The sequence below is a fragment of the Phyllostomus discolor genome, chromosome 10, assembly GCF_004126475.2.
Source record: "Phyllostomus discolor isolate MPI-MPIP mPhyDis1 chromosome 10, mPhyDis1.pri.v3, whole genome shotgun sequence".
Lineage (NCBI taxonomy): Eukaryota > Metazoa > Chordata > Mammalia > Chiroptera > Phyllostomidae > Phyllostomus > Phyllostomus discolor.
Window position 1 is genome coordinate 90,772,462 of NC_040912.2, and position 18,150 is coordinate 90,790,611.

General features: G+C 49.5%; 1 protein-coding gene and 1 pseudogene across 1 annotated transcript in view; both read left to right on the top strand.

The window, feature by feature from the left end:
- Positions 1 to 18,150, top strand: part of LOC114507421 (GTPase IMAP family member 8) — a 772,814-nt gene that overhangs the window by 114,549 nt on the left and 640,115 nt on the right.
- On the top strand, positions 12,105 to 17,971 carry LOC114507424 (annotated as a pseudogene).

Below are 18,150 nucleotides of genomic sequence, written 5' to 3' on the forward strand. Positions count from 1 at the left end.
ATGAAACAGTTGTGATTTATGGATCTTATTTGGATCCTACTTCAAACAACTTTTAAAATTATGAGGAAATCAGCAAAATCTGAATGCAGGTGGTAACTGTTTTTTAAAAATTCTAATTGCTGCCCTGGCTGGTGTGGCTCAGTGGATTGAGCACCAGCCTGAGAACCAAAGGGTCACCAGTTCGATTCCCAGTCAGGCACATGCCTAGGTTGCAGGGCAGGTCCCCAGTAGGGCATGTGAGAGGCAACCACACATTGATGATTCTCTCCCTTTCTCTCCCTCCCTTCCCCTCTCTTTAAAAATCAATGGAATCTTTTTAAAAATGCACTTTCTTTAAAAAAATTGTAGCTGCTCTTTGAAGTCTGAGGATGGCAATGTTTTTCAGTGGTTTCAAATATTCACTGGTAAACAAAACAATGTCTGACACCTGCTTCCAAACACTGTGGGGTGGGGAGGGACTGGCGAGTCTACGGGTGAAACCAGACTGGCATCAGAGGGTGCCTGTTGAAGCTTGGTCCAGGTCGAAGTTCCCTTTCTCTTCCCTTTATCTGGAAACAGTTAAAATTTCCACAACTAAAAGTTTAGTCCGGGTGTAGGACCACCATTACTGAGCACTCTATAACAAGCACCCAGATAAATATTTTTGCATTATCTCATTTACTTGCCAAAAGAGCTGGCAAGGAAACTCATTTCATCATTTTGTCATTTTTTCATCTTCATCTGAGGATATGGTCATTGATTTTAGAGAGAAAAGAGAGGCGGGAGAGAGAGAGAGGGAGAGAAATGTCCATGTGAGAGAGAAACACTGATCCGTTGCATCCGGCCCGTGCCCCACTTGGGGACTGAATCTACAACCTATGTATATGCCCTGATGGAGATCGAACCCATAGCCTTCTGGAGTACAGGAAGACACTTCAAACAACTGGGCAACCTGGCTGGGGCTGTTATTCTCACTTTTAAAATAAGGACATGATGTGGCTCAAAAATGCTGAGACACTTGCTCAAGGTCTCGGCGCTCACGGGCACTGGGCAGCACATGGATTCCATTGAAAGTCCCCCTGACTCCCGCCTTTCCCCTGACCAGGGCCCACAGTGGGGAGTGAGCCCTGACTCCCTCTTGGCCCCAGCTCTAAAATCTCACCGGCCAAGCTGGACAGGGAGTGGGCAGGGACAGGCATCCCCTCTCTCCCAGAACCCAGAACTGAAGGAACGCCAGCCTGGGGTGGTGAGTGGGGGTTCTCTGCACTGCTCCCACATGAGAGCCCTGCACTTCCCTGGGATTCTCCTCACTGCCCATGTCACACAGTGGGGCCCCAGCTTCTCCCTGCTGAGTGATGGACCCTGTGTCCTAGATTCTTCTGCCACCAGGGATGATGGCCACCCTGGAGGGCCACCACAGGGACTGGGAACCTGATCTTGGCAGTGAACAGAGGCATTTGGATGGCCTGGTCTCTAAATGGCTGTCAGCTCTGACCACCTGCCCTGGGAACACCAGTTTCCCATCAAGGGACAAGGAAGGCTCATCAGCAGCACCAGGGTCTGTCACACCAGCAAACGCATGAAGGCACCCCTGTCAACACACACAGGGTCTGTCCATATGACACTCAGGACATTGTGCCAATAACACAGCCCCTTACTCTCCTCCCTGCCCCCCACCACTACCTTCTGACATCCCCCTTGTCCCATTGTGCGGCTGGCACAGTGCTTGGTGCCTCCTCAGACCAGAACCACCCCTGCACCTGCCCTGGCCCCACTGCCCTCCCAGCCCTGTGGCTCAGCTGGGTCTCGGTCAGGCTCACCTTCCCTTCAACCCACTGAGGAGTTCCCGGGTCTTCTCCAACAAAGCTCTTTCAGCTGCTGCTTGTGCTTTAACTGTGAGGAGAGAGTTCACATTCTTAAAAGCACTGAGCCAGGAAGCTGAGGTTGGGTGGGGCCAGCAGAGGACCTGTTTGCCTTTAAAGAGACAGAAACAGTGTCCCGTAATTTGGTGGTGCTGCAGTTTTGCCAAATTCCAAACTTGGGTCCATGTGCCCACTCCCACACCAGAATTTCCAGAGCTATGTGCAGGATTTTGGATGATGGCAGTAGATCACAAAGGCCCTTATTAAATGACCCAAGTCTTGCCCAGAAAGCCCAGTCCAGCAACTGGTCATCTTCTCTGTGCAGTGGGCAATGGCGGGGTGATTCTGGAAGAAGGAAGTCAGGCAGGTGACTTGGGGTGTCCTTGGGAACTGCTAGTGATTGTGTGATGTGGGCCTTGAGTCCAGTCTTTCAGGAGGGTCTCGGTTCCTCATTCAGAAATTACAGGACTCAGGTGCAGAGCTGAAGGGGTCTACACCACTAGGACCCACAGGGAAGAGAGAAAGGGGGGTTTGGGGAAAAGTCTCTGACCACACAGCCCCTCTGGGTTTTTATGGTCCTTGCCAGCTGGAACGTGCCCCAGGTACAGATAATCCCAGGGAGCAGATCCAATTTCCCTCCTAACCTTTCTGCCCTCCCCCACCCCAGAAAGAGGAACCTGCCTGAGATTCACCCAGCAGACAGATGCCACAGACTCTGGAACCAGTTTCCAGCGCGAGGCAGACTGTCAAAGCTCTCACGGTGGACACGATGTTCCAGGCATCTGCCGCATCACCATTAAATATTGACTTTTATTATATATTGTGGTTCATGAGATTGAGAGATTTGATCAGTCAATTCTTAAGCTTTTGGGTAGGTACTAAGAGGACCAGATGTGGCAGGAAGTAGGGGACAATAGGTTGGCTGCCCATGGAGGGAAGCAGCAAGGTCTGGAAATGAGGGTGTTCATGACCTGTCATTGGTCCTGAGCATTGGACCAATTATTGGTGCTAAAGACTTGAGTCACCATGAAGATCCTGGGGATCAGTTTCCTGACTTCCAACAGTCACACAGAGCAGGACCAGCTATGGAATTCACAAGGTCTGACTCACACACAGCAAATGCCAAGCCCACTGTTTAAACATCAGAAGATTTCAGGATGCCATTGTTGACAGACCGCTGACCCACGTGAGGGGCCCCTCTCAGCACAGGGCCCTGAGCAGCCCCACAGGTCACTCCCCAGGGGGCTGACCCTGACCCTGCTGCACAGGTGTGACTCAACAGCACAGCCAGGACCTCATCTCCTGCTCAAACTGGCCCCCCATGGCCCAGTCTCAGGTCACTCTCCACAGTCCTTGAGTGAACCCTGTCCTGCCAGAAGCTACCTTGTATGTTTTCCTGGTGAACTCCTTGTTCTGCAGGTATGACCCTCAGGTGCACAGTTCAGTTCCCTAAAGGTAGAGGGAAGAGGTTGAGAGAATCCACTGATGCTGCAGGGATGGGATGCGGGTCTCGGATGGGAACAGCATTGAGGCCATTGGCCACAGAGGAGACTCTGGAACACCACAGCCCCACCCTGACCCCAACACAGGGAGGAGGGCATCAAGGAGACTGTGATAGAAGGAGGGTTGTCTCACCTCTCTCCTGACTGATCACATGGCCAGGCTCCTCATCACGAGGGGCTCCTGTCCACTTCCAGCTCTGCCGTGAGCTGCCTGTCCCTCTGCCCCTGGTCCCCACCTGCGACTCCTGAAGCTGTTCCTCCCACTCCCCGGATGCTGCTCTTTCCACACAGTCAGAAGGAAGGACATGAATGTGGGGAAAGCCACAGCTTCCTTCTGCACAGTCACCTTTATTCTTTTTCTGTTTATTCTTTACATCATGTGCACACACAAGTGGATATACATGAATTTTTCAAAGGTCGGGGTTATGAAAAAACATTTCTTCATATTTTATCATGGACTGCCTTGTGGAGTTGAGGACATTTTCTGCTGCTGTGATCTAGATGAATTCAAAGCTCAAACCTACTACAGCATCGCAGAAATAACAACAGGAGGTGAAAGGAATGGCCACTCACACTGTCCTGACTCCCCCATGAATGAACGGTCAGCCCTGGTGTGTCAGTGCCCTGTTGTTGCATCACAAAGTACAGATAACCCAGCAGCCCAGGAGAAAACGAATTTATTCTCTTACAGCCCTGAAGGGCAGGAGCCTCAAGTTAGTCTCACAGAGACAAAGTAAAGGTATCATCAGGGCTGGTCCCTCTGGAGGCTCCAGGGGAGAATCCCTCTCACCTCTCCCCCTTCTAGAAGCTGCCAGAGTTCCTTGGCCTGTGACTGCCACACTCCAGTCTGGGCTGCCATCATCACATGGCTTCTTCCTCCTTTCATTATCCAGCCTCCTCCTCTAAGACTCTTTGTGGTTCCATGTAGCACCCACTCAGAGAGCCCAGGGTAATCTCCCCATCACCTCATCATGAATGATCCTCATCTCCAAAGACCCTTTAGCAATGAGGCGACATTCACAGTTTCTGGACATCAGACATGGCTTTCTTGGGGGTGGGTAGGTGAACCTCTCTCCAGCTCCCACTGCTGATGGGAAAATGAGGTACTTACTAGAGAGCACACTGACAGTGGTGGGAGGTCATGGGAGAGCTGGGTGGGGGTAAGGGTGGAGGGATTGAAGGAAAAAGAAAGGAAAAACTCATGAACACACACAGCAGTGTGGTGATTGCCCAGGGGAGGTCGGGGGTGGTGGAGGAGAGCACAGGGGGTTAAATGGTGATGGGCAGATACCTGACGTGGGTGGTCAACACATAATACAGGGTGCGGATTACACACCTGATACCTGCATCATTGTGTTTCCCAAGGTCACTGCCAATAAAGTGAATAAAGGGGACAGGAATAATAATAAAACAAATAAAATGGAGCATTTCTTTCATTGGGTGGGGGTCAGAACTAGGAAGTGGGCACTGGTATAGAAACATACTGGCCCTGTGACTGTGGCTGTGGGCCTGGGGATGGACAGGCGTGGGGAGAATGCAGAAGCACAAGGGAGCAAAGGGGGAGGTGGCCTTGAAGAGACTTTGCTGGGCATTTGAATGTTAAATACCAGATCTCAGATCAAAGTGAGGACCTTATCCTTGGACCCCAGGAGGAAAGAGGGAGGAGTTCCAGAGTTGGGGAGAGTCGTGCAGTCCTGTCTGCTGTTGAGTGGAAGGAAGAACTTGTAAGCAATGGACTGGAGTGTTCAGCTGAGGGGTGTCCAAGCTCAGTGTGGGGGTACTGTCTGGTTTCTCCTTGCCAAGTGCAGAAGGCAAGAGGTCTGATCCTTGCAGCCTCCAGCCAAGGACCTCCAAGGACTGCCAGCTGCCCTGAGAAGCTGCCCTGAGAAGCCAGGAAGGACCCTCTGAGGAGCCTTCAGAGCGAGTGAGACTCGACTGACATTTTCATGTTGGACTCCTAAGCCTGTGGGCCAGAAGTTTCTGCAGCTTTCAGGGACACAGCATGTGGGACAGTGTTTCAGCCACCCTCGGAATCTCATAGAATACCTTCCTCCTTTCCTTCCCATCTCTCCTACTTCCTCCTGTTCCTTCCTCAGCACAAAGGGACCCCTCTCTGTGTGAGTGTGCTGTGACTGGAGAGTGTCCCTCCCAGTGGCACCCGCACACCTGGACCAGTAGGACCTGGGGGCCTGGGGACCAAGAATTGCTGGCTTTCTCAGAAAGACCTTGAACTCTCCTGACCCTGTGCTCACTGCCCAAGCTTCTCCCACCACATCCTCTTTTCTGTTTCCCTTTCCGACCTCAGGCCCCTTACAGAGGAAGGTCACGGTTGTCCTCAGTTTATACAACATGAAAACAAAATCAAAACCTTTTGTTTTGAGAGACAGAGGAAGTGAGTGGCTCCTGAACTCTTACGTAGATGGGCCACCAGCCAGGCTGCTGTGGGCTCAGCAGGTCCTGAGACCCCCCTCTGCGTGACAGCAGCTCCAGGCCCACCGGCTGGATGGAGGAGTCAGACAAAATCCCACAGACACAGCCCACAGTGGGAGCTCACCAAGGGGAAGGGGAGGGGGCGGTAAAGGGTAAAGGGGGTCAAATGTGTGGTGACAGAAGGGGAGCTGACTGTGAGTAGTGGGCACACAGTGCAATACACAGATGATGTGTCAGGGAATCGTACACTAGAAATCTGTACAATGTTATTAACCAATGTCATCCCAATAAATTAAATTTTATAAAAAGAATGAAGAGTTTTATCTAAAACATAGAGAAGGGCACTATCCCTTACAAAACAAGACAACATGGACTTTCATGCATTGAAACACTCAGGAGACACCAGCCTTGGCTGACAGCACAGGATGACCAAAGTGTCTGACCATGTGTCCCCTTCCCTTAGTCCAGTGACACTGCTTTGTTCCCTGGGCTTCAGAGCCACCTGTCCTATGAGCACATGAGCACAGGTATCTGCCCTTAACCCGTGAACTGCAGTCAGGAGGGGTGAGTGGCTCTGACCAGCCACTCTCAGGACCTGAGGCTTTGGGCACAGCCACTCCCCTCTGAGCCCAGGTGTCTTTACAGATGGAAGACAGGGGGCGTCAGATCACTAAGTCCCTTGTCTCCCAGGGAGTGACATCACATGACAACATGATGGCAGCTGTCCCTGAAGTCCCCACTTCTCAATATTTCATTCAGTGCCACGATAGCACAACTAGAAGGGGAAGCCAAGGGACACCAAATCCCTGTGATCACCGGGAAGGACGGGGAGGGAGCCTGCTCGCTGCCACGTTTAGTCTGAAACCACTGACGGGGCTCCCTCTGCCAGCTGGCACGTGAGGCACCCTGCAGGCTGCCTACCAGTGTGACAACCATAGCTGGTGAACTTTTTCAGTTAAAGTCTCTAAATGTTGCCCTAAATTCATATAGCAAATGAAGAAATGTTAATTTTTTAAAATCTACTGAACCTAGTGAGAGGAGTAGGAGTCTGCATGGTACCTGAGCCATGACTTCCTTCTCCCCTCCCCAGCGCACCTTCAGCTCCGCTGGAAGGAAACCCCATTCTGGGCACATGTGGCCAAGCCCTCGGGGCCCCTCTCCCCTGAGTTCCCGTAGAGCTTGGTCTCTCACCAATGGTGGCAGGGTCATCATTTCTCACCCCTCCAACCTACTCCTCACTGCAGTCTCACTGGCTATTGTGTAAGATGAAGTCATGGCTTGTTGTGAATAGAATTTAAATGACAACATATTTTGATGCCCCCTGACTTGTTACCGTGATTTCATGCCCTGGGTTTTGTTTCCGGGAGCTGGTCAGAGGCCTAAGAACCCACATAGCCCCTGGGTCCCCCTCAGGCTACCTGGCATCGATGGGCCCCTCCCTGCATCTCAGCAAGGGCACAGGACCCAGACATTCCCTGTTGGTGGGAGGTGAGTTTGTGGTGCCCTGTGCTGTGGGGGCCGAGACTTCTCCCTCTTTACCTGCAGGAGGAACGCTCCCGGGAGTACGGCCCTCTGAGACCACAGGTGCTAGAGCTCGCCGTTTATAATGCAGTCAAATATAGACTATTTTCTTCTGAGATGCATACATTTTTTCTTTAAGTATTCTAAGCAACAGACATTAAAATGAGAGTATTCCCTGCTACATGTAACCATAAATCTTCATTCCAAAATGGTATTTAACAAGATTGAGATTTTTTAAAAAATTGTTTCCACCCAATATGTAAAGACTCAAATTTTATTCAGACTGAACAATGACCCTGCCTGACCCTCTGCACGAGACAGAGGAGAGCTCCTGGAGACGGGTCCCCAGGTGGGCATGATGGACGCCCCTGCTCAGCGCTGTGGGATGTGCGGCGCTAATGTGGCTGAGGCTGAGTGCCAGAGTGAGAGACAAGCCGTGGGTGTGGTGCACCTTCAAGAGCTCTCACAGTTGGTCTCCTCTCAGAGGGTTGGAAATCCCGTCAGTGCCAATGGTGGACCGTGAGTGTACGAAACACGTGCCCTGGGAGTGGGCCCTCTGCTTGCATGGCTGTAAATGATCAGCACAGAGTAAAAAGGAGAGAAACCAGGTAAAAATTACTGACACTTTATAAACGCTACTCCTGAGCTGGGTGTAGACAAACTAGATGTTGTGGTTGGATATTATTTTAGTTTTGAGGTTTTCTTCCCTCATAAGCTGGTGGGGTGAGCTGATCCCGCCTTGTCGCCACTGCAAAGGGCAGGAGACAGTCTTATGCAAGCCCTTGGGTGAGTCCAGGCCCCCCCTAAACTATGGGAAGATGCGCCATCACAGCTGGTGAGAAAGGGTTTTTGAGTGTGAAGGAGAAGGCAGCAACTGGCAGCATTTTCTCAGGAGTGAAGCATCATCCTCTGGAAATCTCAAGTAGCCCAGCAGGACCCACCTTGCTGGAGGTGGGTGCCCTGCTTGGAGAAACCTGCCTCATCCATATACTTGGCAGTGCCCCGTGGTGTTGATATTTGCAGAAGCCACTAAGAGGAACACAGGGATTATTTCTTTGGGGTTGTCGCATAACTGGTGGAAAAATTTGAACTAAGTGACTGCTTCATGCCCAAACTCATGAGTCCCCAGAGAGTTGGAAAGGCAAGCTCCCAGCCTAGGGATTCTTTAGTTGCCGCGGTCTGGCCGCAGCTGGGTCCAGGGTTTCCTGAAAGGTGGGTAAGGCGTCGGCGACGGGAGACAGACGACAACACGCCTCAGAGGACAGTGATGCTCTGTTCCGTTTATTGCAAGTACAAGCAGGTTTTTATACTTTCATTTTTAGCAGTGATTGACATTTGCAATTAGGTAAAGCAGAAAAAAATTAATACAAAGGTAACCAGGAAAAATACAAAAATTCCCATAGATTCAGTTATATTAAACAAAGATTATTTTAACCATGAGAGCCATAAATCAGACAATTAGAAATAGCTATACGTACAGAGTTTGAATATCTTATTGTTTATTAAAATTCTCAGAATTTGTCATGGGGCAAAAGGATATGCTAAATTGAACAGAGGTTATAGGACATTTATTATAAGGCCTTTGTGATGTCTAACTTACCTATTTACCTTTCTGTCTAAAATATTTCTCTATGTACCATGGACTCTAACTCCCTGGTAACTGTTTCTACGTGCTTAATTTATAATAGTTAACCAGCTTTTCTTATTTCTTTGCCTGTCTAATTCTATTTGATATATATTCCTATTCAAGGTAAAGGCGGGGCTGTTACTCCAACAACTTTTAGACACTCAGGGGCTATTTCATTAGAGGGGATTTTATTCTCTGGTCAGGAAATTATTTTATACAACTTCATTGGAATTATGCAAATCAATAAACCTGAGATACAGATATTTAACAATCCCACCACCTTTTAATCTCCAAAACAAACAGGTAAGGAGAGATAAACAGGAAATTCAGCTACAATAAACTCTTTTTATTTCTTAGTTAATAAACACCAGGGAGGTCTGCTTCGAGCTAGCCTTTCCATGAAATTTAGACTATTATAAAACACTTGAACTTCATCCTAATTGACCATTCTAATGTCACCCTCATTATATGCTCCTGTATAAGGCAATGGGAGATCTGGAACCCTCTGGAGACCATTAGCTCCTTTTGGGGGATACCATAATTTGCTAATAATCTAATATGCTATCCAGGGGTATCCCTGGGCTGTGGGTAGGGGTCTATATAGTTTTTTTCTTGTTTTCTAGAAAGACTCTTTGTATCTATGGGTAAGGAACAGGCATGGGAAAGTCCGCCAACAATTCAACCTATTGTAATTGATTTATGAATTCTTTTATGGGAACAATTGGGGATAATTTCTTACTCAGGTTTATAAACACTTGATTTAAAACAATCTGGGCATGATTCAATAGTCTAGGGAGAACTAGTTGTCCCTTCAGAATTTCCCTCAAAATCAATCATTGACTCTTTTCGAGCCTCTTTCTTCTCATGTTCTGTTCTTATGGGAATCAGGGTACAAAGTAAGACCATGATTAATATTAGCAAGGAAATTATTAAAAGCAATCCCCAGAAAAATTACCGCCCCCCTTTGTATGCCACGCTCTCTTCCAGGAAGATGGATTCCTTGAATGCCCTCTTTCCATGTTCAGACCTTGTCAAAAAACATGGTTGGAAGAGGGCGTGGCATTTAGTGTCATGGTTTTGTGGGAAGAGCTGGCCAGGGTCTCCTCCAAATCGCACAACAAAAAGCCTTCTTTTCCTCCGAGGCTGTGCTGTGGAGCCTGTGGAGCCTCTGGGGAGCCTCCAGGGACCTGCAGGGCTTGGGGAGCCTGGGGAGCCTGGGGAACTCACCGATCTCTCCTCTGCAGCTAGTGAGGGTGGTTGCTGTGACCAGGCCAGACCCGCAGTGAGCTCCGTGTGTGGTCGCCACAAAGAGGCTCCCTAGCTGAGTCTGCGGCATCCAGAGTTGAATCATTCCTCTGGTGGATTTCATGGCCTCCTTTTTAATTAAACAGAGGCGATGTGCCACATAGCTGCATAATGTCCAAAAAACCACCTTTGTGATGCTACCCTTGACATTGCCCACTCACAGAAGAGTGGGAGTTGGCACAGCAGGAAGCTGGGGTGCGGGTGGCACCGTCACACACCATCGGTACTACATGTCTTCTGTGCATTGGGAATAGAAAGGAACTCTTTGTTTTCCACAGCAGTATTCTGAGGTGTGGACTCCGAGACACAGCAAACACAAATGACGTTTTAACTTGCACGGTTGCATGATGATACTTTGGAAATGTGAGAATCCAGACCCATGTCTCCAATGAGAATTTCAAGTGTCGCAGTTGCTCCTTAAAGTGTTTGTGTCATGATGTTTGTGACCAGGCCCTCCGCAGTCTGAGCCCTGCTGTCACTGCTGCAGTCAGGAGTGCAGCAGGTCACCACTGTCATGGGGTCAGCAGGTGAGGAGGGCCTGCGCTGTCAGGAGGGGCCACACAGAAAGCAGCAGAGGACCCAGGACTCACTGAGAGCCACCAGGGACCAGCTCCCACAACAGGAGTGTGACGTGGGAGCTTTCTTGAGGGATTTTGTTCTCGTCCTCTTCTTTTCATTAACACTGGACGCAAACTTCTGTGTGACCATTGTAATTAAAGTTTCCTTTAGTGTCATTCAGTGTAAAACTGTCTAACATGAAAAAAGGTAGGTTAAGAAAAGTAAAGAGTTAGGCACTGTCCAAAAAATTATATCAAGATGGATTGACACCTGCATGTAAGAGCTGACACAATTCTACTTCCAGAGGAGTATGCACAAAGGAAAAGCTGGGTGATACGGAGTTCAACAAAGATTCCTTAAGTAGGACAAAAGAGTGTAATACATAAAGAAAAATCTGGGCCCTGGCAGGTGTGGGTCAGTGGATTGAGAGCTACCCTGAGTACCAAAAAGAAAAAGGTGAAAACATGGACATCAAAATTAATACCTTTGTTCTGCTAAAGACACAATGAAGAAAATGAAAAGGCAAACACAGGCTGGGAGAAACTATTTGCCAAACATATCTGACATACACATGTATCCAGAACATAGAATTCATACACAATAATAAAATAATAATAATAATAATAATAAAACAAAACAACCTAATAATAAAACAGGCAAAAGATGTTAATGAAAAGAAGAATCACAAGTGACCAACAAGCACACGAATAAATGCTCAACAAGACCAGAGTTCGGGGATGTGCATGGTAAATCCCTAACAAGCTCCCGCTGCAGACCCGTCAGCCAGACTGAAGGTGCAGACACTGCCGGTGCCCAGTGCTGTGGGGAGCGCTGTCCCAGACGGTGATGCAGTGCAGAAACAGCTGTTGCACTTGGGGAATCAACAGGGTCTCTCCCAGTGAAGCAGACAAACCAGCTCTCCCACCACTAAGGATTTTCTCAAGAGAAACAACAAACACAGACGTGTGTGTGAATGCCTCCTTATTAAAATATTTATAATGGCCCACACCAGAAACACCCAAATGTTCTTCATTAAAGAAGGAACGACCAAATTCTGGCATATCCAAACTGTTGTGGGTTAAACTCTTCCCCCAAAACGTCTGTTGAAGCTTTAACACCTGAACCTTCAGCATGTGTTCTTCCCCCTTTTACTGAATGTACTGGGGGGCCAGATGTGCCCTCATTTGAAAACAGGCCCTTTGGAGAAGTAAGCAGTTAAGATGAGGTCGTACTGGAGCTGGCTGGCCCCTTATCTGATATGACCGGTGTCCCACAAGAAGAGGAGAATGCCATGTGACAACAGAGGCAGAGACCTGAGCGATGGGTGTGGAGCCAGTGAGCCCCGAGGGTTCCCGGCAACACCAGGAGTCACGACAAAGAAAGAAGCTGAGAACAGACTGTCTCCCAGAGCCCCAGTGAGAGCGTGGGCCTGAGGACACCTCGGGTCAGGACTTGGTGCCTCCAGAACTGTGAGACAATAGGGTTCTCACAATAGGTTTAAGTCACCCAGCTGGTGGTCTATTGTTACAGCAGCCCTAGGAATCTGACACCCACAGTGTGGAATCTAGTCAGCAATGACAAAGAACAAAACACCTTACGTGCCACAGCGTGGGTGAACCTTACAGGGGATGCTAAGTGAAAGGCACCAACCACAAGTGACCATGTCTGGTAGACTACAATAATTCAAAATTCTGGGAGAGACAAAACTATAGTCACAGAAAGTATTTTTCACAGAAATAGAGCAAAGAATCCTCACCCTGGTATGGACCCACCAAAGCCCCCATGCAGCCAAAGCAATCTGGAGAGAGACCAGAGCTGGAAGGATTGTGCCTTCTGATTTCAAACTGTATTATAAAACTATGAATATTAAAACAGTGTGGCATTGGCATAGAAACAGATACATAGATCATTGGGAGAAGAGAGCCCAGAAATAAACCCACTCATATATGGTCAATTCATTTACAACAAGGAAGCCAGGAACACACGGTGGGAAGAGAACAGACTCTTCAATAAAAGGTGTTGGGAGAACTGGACGGTCACAGGCAAAAGAATAGAAGCCGACCACTGTCCTACACCACACACAAAACTGAACTCGAAATGGAGTAAAACTCGAAGAACATAAGACCTGAGTCTGAAACCCCTAGAAGAAAACCTGGGCTATAAGCTCCTAGACCCGGTTTGGTGATGATTTTTTGAATCTGACACCAAAAGCAAAAGCAAATAAACAAGTGGGACCACACCTACCTACAGAGCTTCTGCAGAGCAAAGGAAACCACCAATAAAGTGAAAAGTCAACCGTCTGAATGGGAGAACACACTTACAAAATCACTGAGCTCATCAGATAGATCAGAAGCCAATATCCCGACTACGCAAAGAACTCACAGAACTCATTTCCAAAGATTCGATTCGAGTTTGCGAACGGCCAGCAGCGGCCGCAGTCGGGCTGGGCCAGCAGAGGTTTCCCTGGTTTCGCTCCCCAGCAGCGGGATGGGGAGTCCTCCCTGCAGCGGCTCCTCAGCAGCCACCGCTTCCCAGGAGAAAAGGCGGGAAACCAGCCTGGCGCCCCGCCCACGCCAGCCGCACGGCGCCGCTCCCAGGCTGCACAGCCCTGGTGGACACAGCAGTGCAAGGTTCAGGGCCTCTCTCAACCGCCGCGGTGCCCGGGGCCCAGGGCCTCAGTGGTGCTCCTGGTGTCCCTCACCCAGCCCCGAAGACCCCAGGCGGGCGAGGGAAGAGTCAGAGGGACCACAGACTTTCGGCCAATTCATTTTACTCTGATGACAGCCTGAATGTAACAGAGGAACCAACGTCTAATAACAAGGCGGAAACTCGCAACGTCCAGACCAGGCCCCAGACGCCAAACACGTGAGCTGGAGAGCAGGGCCGAGCTGCAGCTGCTCTGCACCGAGGTCCCAGGCGGTTCTCTGCCGCAGGGCTGCAAGGACGGTGGTTCTGCAGTTCTTCCCGAGTTTGCTGAGGAGCGGCTGCAGGTCGGCCTCGTCCTCATCTGCTTCCACAAGAACCGAAGTGACCGAGCCGCTCTGCTCTGTACCTTCAGCCTTGTGGGCTTCCAGGTGCGAGACCGGGCATCCCCTTGTCCCCAGGAGACCCGACACTTGCTTCGTGGTTCTCTCTCACGTCGATGTTTCTATCCGCCCCTTCCTCTCTCCTTCCCTTTCTGTCTGAAAGCAATGAGAATGTGTCCTCGGCCGAGGATTTAAAACAATTATAGAAAGAAAGAAGTACCATATGATCCAGTGATCCCACCACTGGATCCTTAGCTGCAGAAAACAAGGACTCGAACTTGGAAAAATACCTGCACTTCTGTGTTCATTGCAGCGTTATTTATAATGGCCAAGACGTGGAAACCACCTTCGTGTCCATGCAGGAGGAATGGGTAAAGAAACTCTGATATACAAGGAACTGTGTTCAGCCATAAATCTTGCCATTTGCAACAACAAGGATGGACCTCAAGGGCAACTTTTGAGAAAAAGGCAGGACACAGAAACACAAATTTTATGTGATCTCTCTTATATGTGGAATCTAAAACAAGCAAGCAAACAAACAAACAAAAACATTCTTTTAGATTCATGGAATGGATTGGTGTTTCCCAGAGTATGGGTAGAAAGAAAAGGTTAAAGGGGATCAAAAAGTAAAATTAAAGTATAAAATAAAATGGACACACAGTGCAACATGTGTACATACATGCAAGGTAATGGGAAATATGAAAACTTGGTAGAAATATGTTTACAAAATTGACTATTGAATCTGTGAAAGAAAGTACTGAGTTTTATGTAAATTAAAATACAAGAAGGCTGGGAAGGGGCAGGTATCCTGGCACCACTGACTGTACCCGGGAGACCCGGTTGTGCTGGCCTGACTGTAAGAAAGGCAGCAAGCTGTCACACAGGCTCGTGTTCACTGCCCTTTTACAATATGAATTTGTGTCTGTTCCTGTCTACAGATGGGGTCTTTCTTTTGCACATATTTTATTTATGCCTCACCAAGGAAAATGTTTATTGATTTTAGAGAGAGAGGAAGGGGAGAGAGAGAAAGAGAAACCTCAACATGAGAGAGAAAGGTCCATCACTCACCATTTGCAACCCTCTGGTGGTCGAGCTGCCACTTCGACCGGCTGAACTGCTGGCCCAGCTATTTCTGCACCTCTTCCAGCTCACAACCTCAAGGGCTTTGAAGTTTTGGTCTCAAAAGTTTTCGATCTCATAAACATTTCCTGTTTTTTCACAATTTGACACTTTCGATACAAGTCTCATCTTCTCGTGCATATAAATATGTCTGCACCACTGTGCTGGAAATTATTTGGTGAACACACCACACAACTATCTTCACACCCATCACACCCCAGTCCCAGGGTGTCTGGGGTCGACCACCACTGTCAGCCCCTCTGTCGGGGTCTTCTCCCAGACTTAGGAGTCTGAGCCTTGGTGATGAGAGGTCTCAACCCATCTCTGGAAGGCAGACAGAGATGAGGATGAACTGGGGTGACTGTCCAGTCACCCCATCCCAGAGATGCTGAGGCTGAGGTGACTGCAGGGGTGAACCTGAGCACCCCAGTGAGGTCGGCTCTGGAAATGTCACTGCAGTGCTTTGAGGAGCCTGGGCTGGCAGTGGGAGTGAGAAGAAGGTGGGAAATGAGACAGTAGATCCCTGGCCCCTCTCCTCCCCCTCAGTCAGATCCCTGCACAGGAAGAGGGCCCTCCCTAAAGCTGAGACCTGGCTCCAAAGGATCACCTCTGCTTTCTGGCCTACCAGCCTGTCCCACTCTGTTCCCTTGGGGACAGCCTGCAGGCCAACCCCCATCCCCGACGCCCAGGTCGCCCCTCTGAGGATTTGTTCTCAAACAGGAAAAGGCAATCAGGTGCAGCGGACACCTGAAAGAGATGTGGAGGAGACACGGGCCACAGAACACATGCCCCAATGGGAGCCATTAATTCAAGAAACAGAAACAAACTCTGGGGGAAATACAAACCAAACAAATAAACAATAAACTTCCCTTTCAGGTATCTAGGTTATTAACCATCCCACTGAAGTCAACTGAAAATATTGAAAACTATTACATATACTTTCTTTTTAAGTATATTTTACTGACTATGCAATTACAGTTGTCCCATTCTTTTTTCTTTCTTTGTCCACCTCTCCCTGGTGCCCCCAACCCTCCAGCATTAGCCCCCCTTAGTTCATGTGCATGAGTCAGATATGTAAGTTCTTTGGTTTCTCCACTTCCCATACCACTCCTGGCCTACCCCTGCCTATTTTTTTTAAGGATTTTATTTATTTTCAGAGAGTGGGGATTCAGGAAAAAGACCAAGAGAGAAACATTGCTCTCTTGCACACACACCAGCTGGGGACCTGGCCTGCAACCTAGGCACGTGCCCCGACCAGGAATCACTGGTCACCTTTCGGTTGACAGGCCAGTGCTTCATCCACTGAGCCACACCACCCAGGGCTCCCCCTGTCTGTTTTGTACCTACCAATCATGCTTCTTACTCCCTGTACCTTTCTCCCCATTCTCTCCGGTTTCCCTTCCCACTGATAAGCCCCCATGAGATTTCCATTTCTGCGACACTGTTCCTTTTCTAGTTTTTAGCTTAGCTTGTTTTTGTTCCTGCTTTCATTTTTTTTTTTTTTGAGTTCAGCTGTTGATAGTCGTGAGTTTGTTGTCATTTTGCTGTTCATAGTTTTGATTTTGGCCCAGTGTAGAAACCTGGTTCCCTCCCCAGTATTGCCATCACCAACCACATTTTGTTGATTTCACTGTCCCCCTCCCTCGATCCCCTCCCCCCACCCCCAGTGTCTCCTGTTTATGTCCCATTCACTTTGCTAGGGCGCAGACCCTGATTCCAAGATGGAATTCTTTCTTTGTAAACGTTCTCCCCTCCCCCAGGTTTACACGTTTACAGTTCGGCCACCACATCCCTGCTGCAGCGTGATCTTCCAAAAACTGCTCACCTGCTGGAAGCATCCGCGGACTTCCTGCCCCCCAGTCCTGAAGGTGACGCACAGACCCTGGCCCACCACCCTCCCTCTCTGCACCCCTCCCCGTGTGTGTGATTCTCATTCCTGCCCTTGACCGTGGCCTTCCTCCGTCCCGGAGGGGAGGGACCTAGCCAGGCCGGACAGTCTGGGAGCGCTGCATGGAGGAGGTGGTCCTTGGTCAGAGAACTTGGAGACCCCAGGGTGGCCGGGGTTTGAGGAGCTGGTACGTCAGTCACCCTCCTTGTGGTGTTTGGGATCAGTCATGTGCTACATCCGGGTGAAACCTCTGTCGCCAATAGAGGTTTGGAGAACGACACCTGGGTGGCCCAAGTGAGGTCCTAAGACTCACCCCAGATGTAATCATTGGCCCACTTGGTGGTAGGCTGCCTGGGATGGCTGCAGGTCTCCTGCAGAGGGTACACAGGAGTACAGGAGGGGGCGGGGCCGCCACCAAAAGGAGGCGTGGTTGGGGGAGGGGCCACGCGGGGCTTCATCTGACTTCCCATTTTCAGTGACTTTGGGACTTCTGCTCAGATGTCACCCCCGCGTCTGCCCTCTTCCCTTTGCTACCGTGAAAATGGGAACATCCCTCCTTCCCCAGGGTCCCAACATCACACAGGATGGAGCCCCCTTTGGGGCTAGAGGTTGCCTTAGAGCACGGCTCCAGCGACCACGGGGTATTTACTGCGCCACGTGGCTGGGCCCACATCCGGATTGCCGCCGGTGTGTACAGCCTGTGAGCTAAGAAGGTAGGGCTTTCACATTTTTTAAAGGTTGAAGAAATGAAAAGAAGAATAACGTTTCATCATCATGTGTGAAAGTGACATGAAATTCAGATTTCAGTGTTCAGAAAGTCTGATGGGATCGCAGCCTCGCACATTCCTCCCACTCTGTCCGGGCACCTTTTCCTCTGCAAGTGACTGAGAGCCTTCGGTCTGCTTGGCCTGAAGCAGCCACTGTCTGACCGCGCTCGGTAAAATTCCAGCTTCTGCTTTTCCCAGCCACTGACTCTGCTTTCCCCAAGGCAGCACCCCACCCCACCTGGGACCCCTTTTCTCTCCTCCAGTGTCCAGGTCCCTTCCTCCCTTCCCCTCACCCCTTCATGCCTCCAGAATTCGCTCCAGAATGCCCACATCACCCTCTCTCAGGTGGGGCTGGTGATGGGTGTCATCCCTGACAGCCTGCGATGAAACCAGAGGATGCTTCCGAATAAAAGAAGGAATTCCCTCACCAGCTTCTAATGTAACCCGTCTCTTCTCTCAATGTGTGATACCACAGTCCACGCCCCTTCCTTTCTGCAACCCCTGGCCCCCAGAGATTTCAGAAAGGTATCCAATAAATCATTTACCTTCATGACTCTTAACAAAAC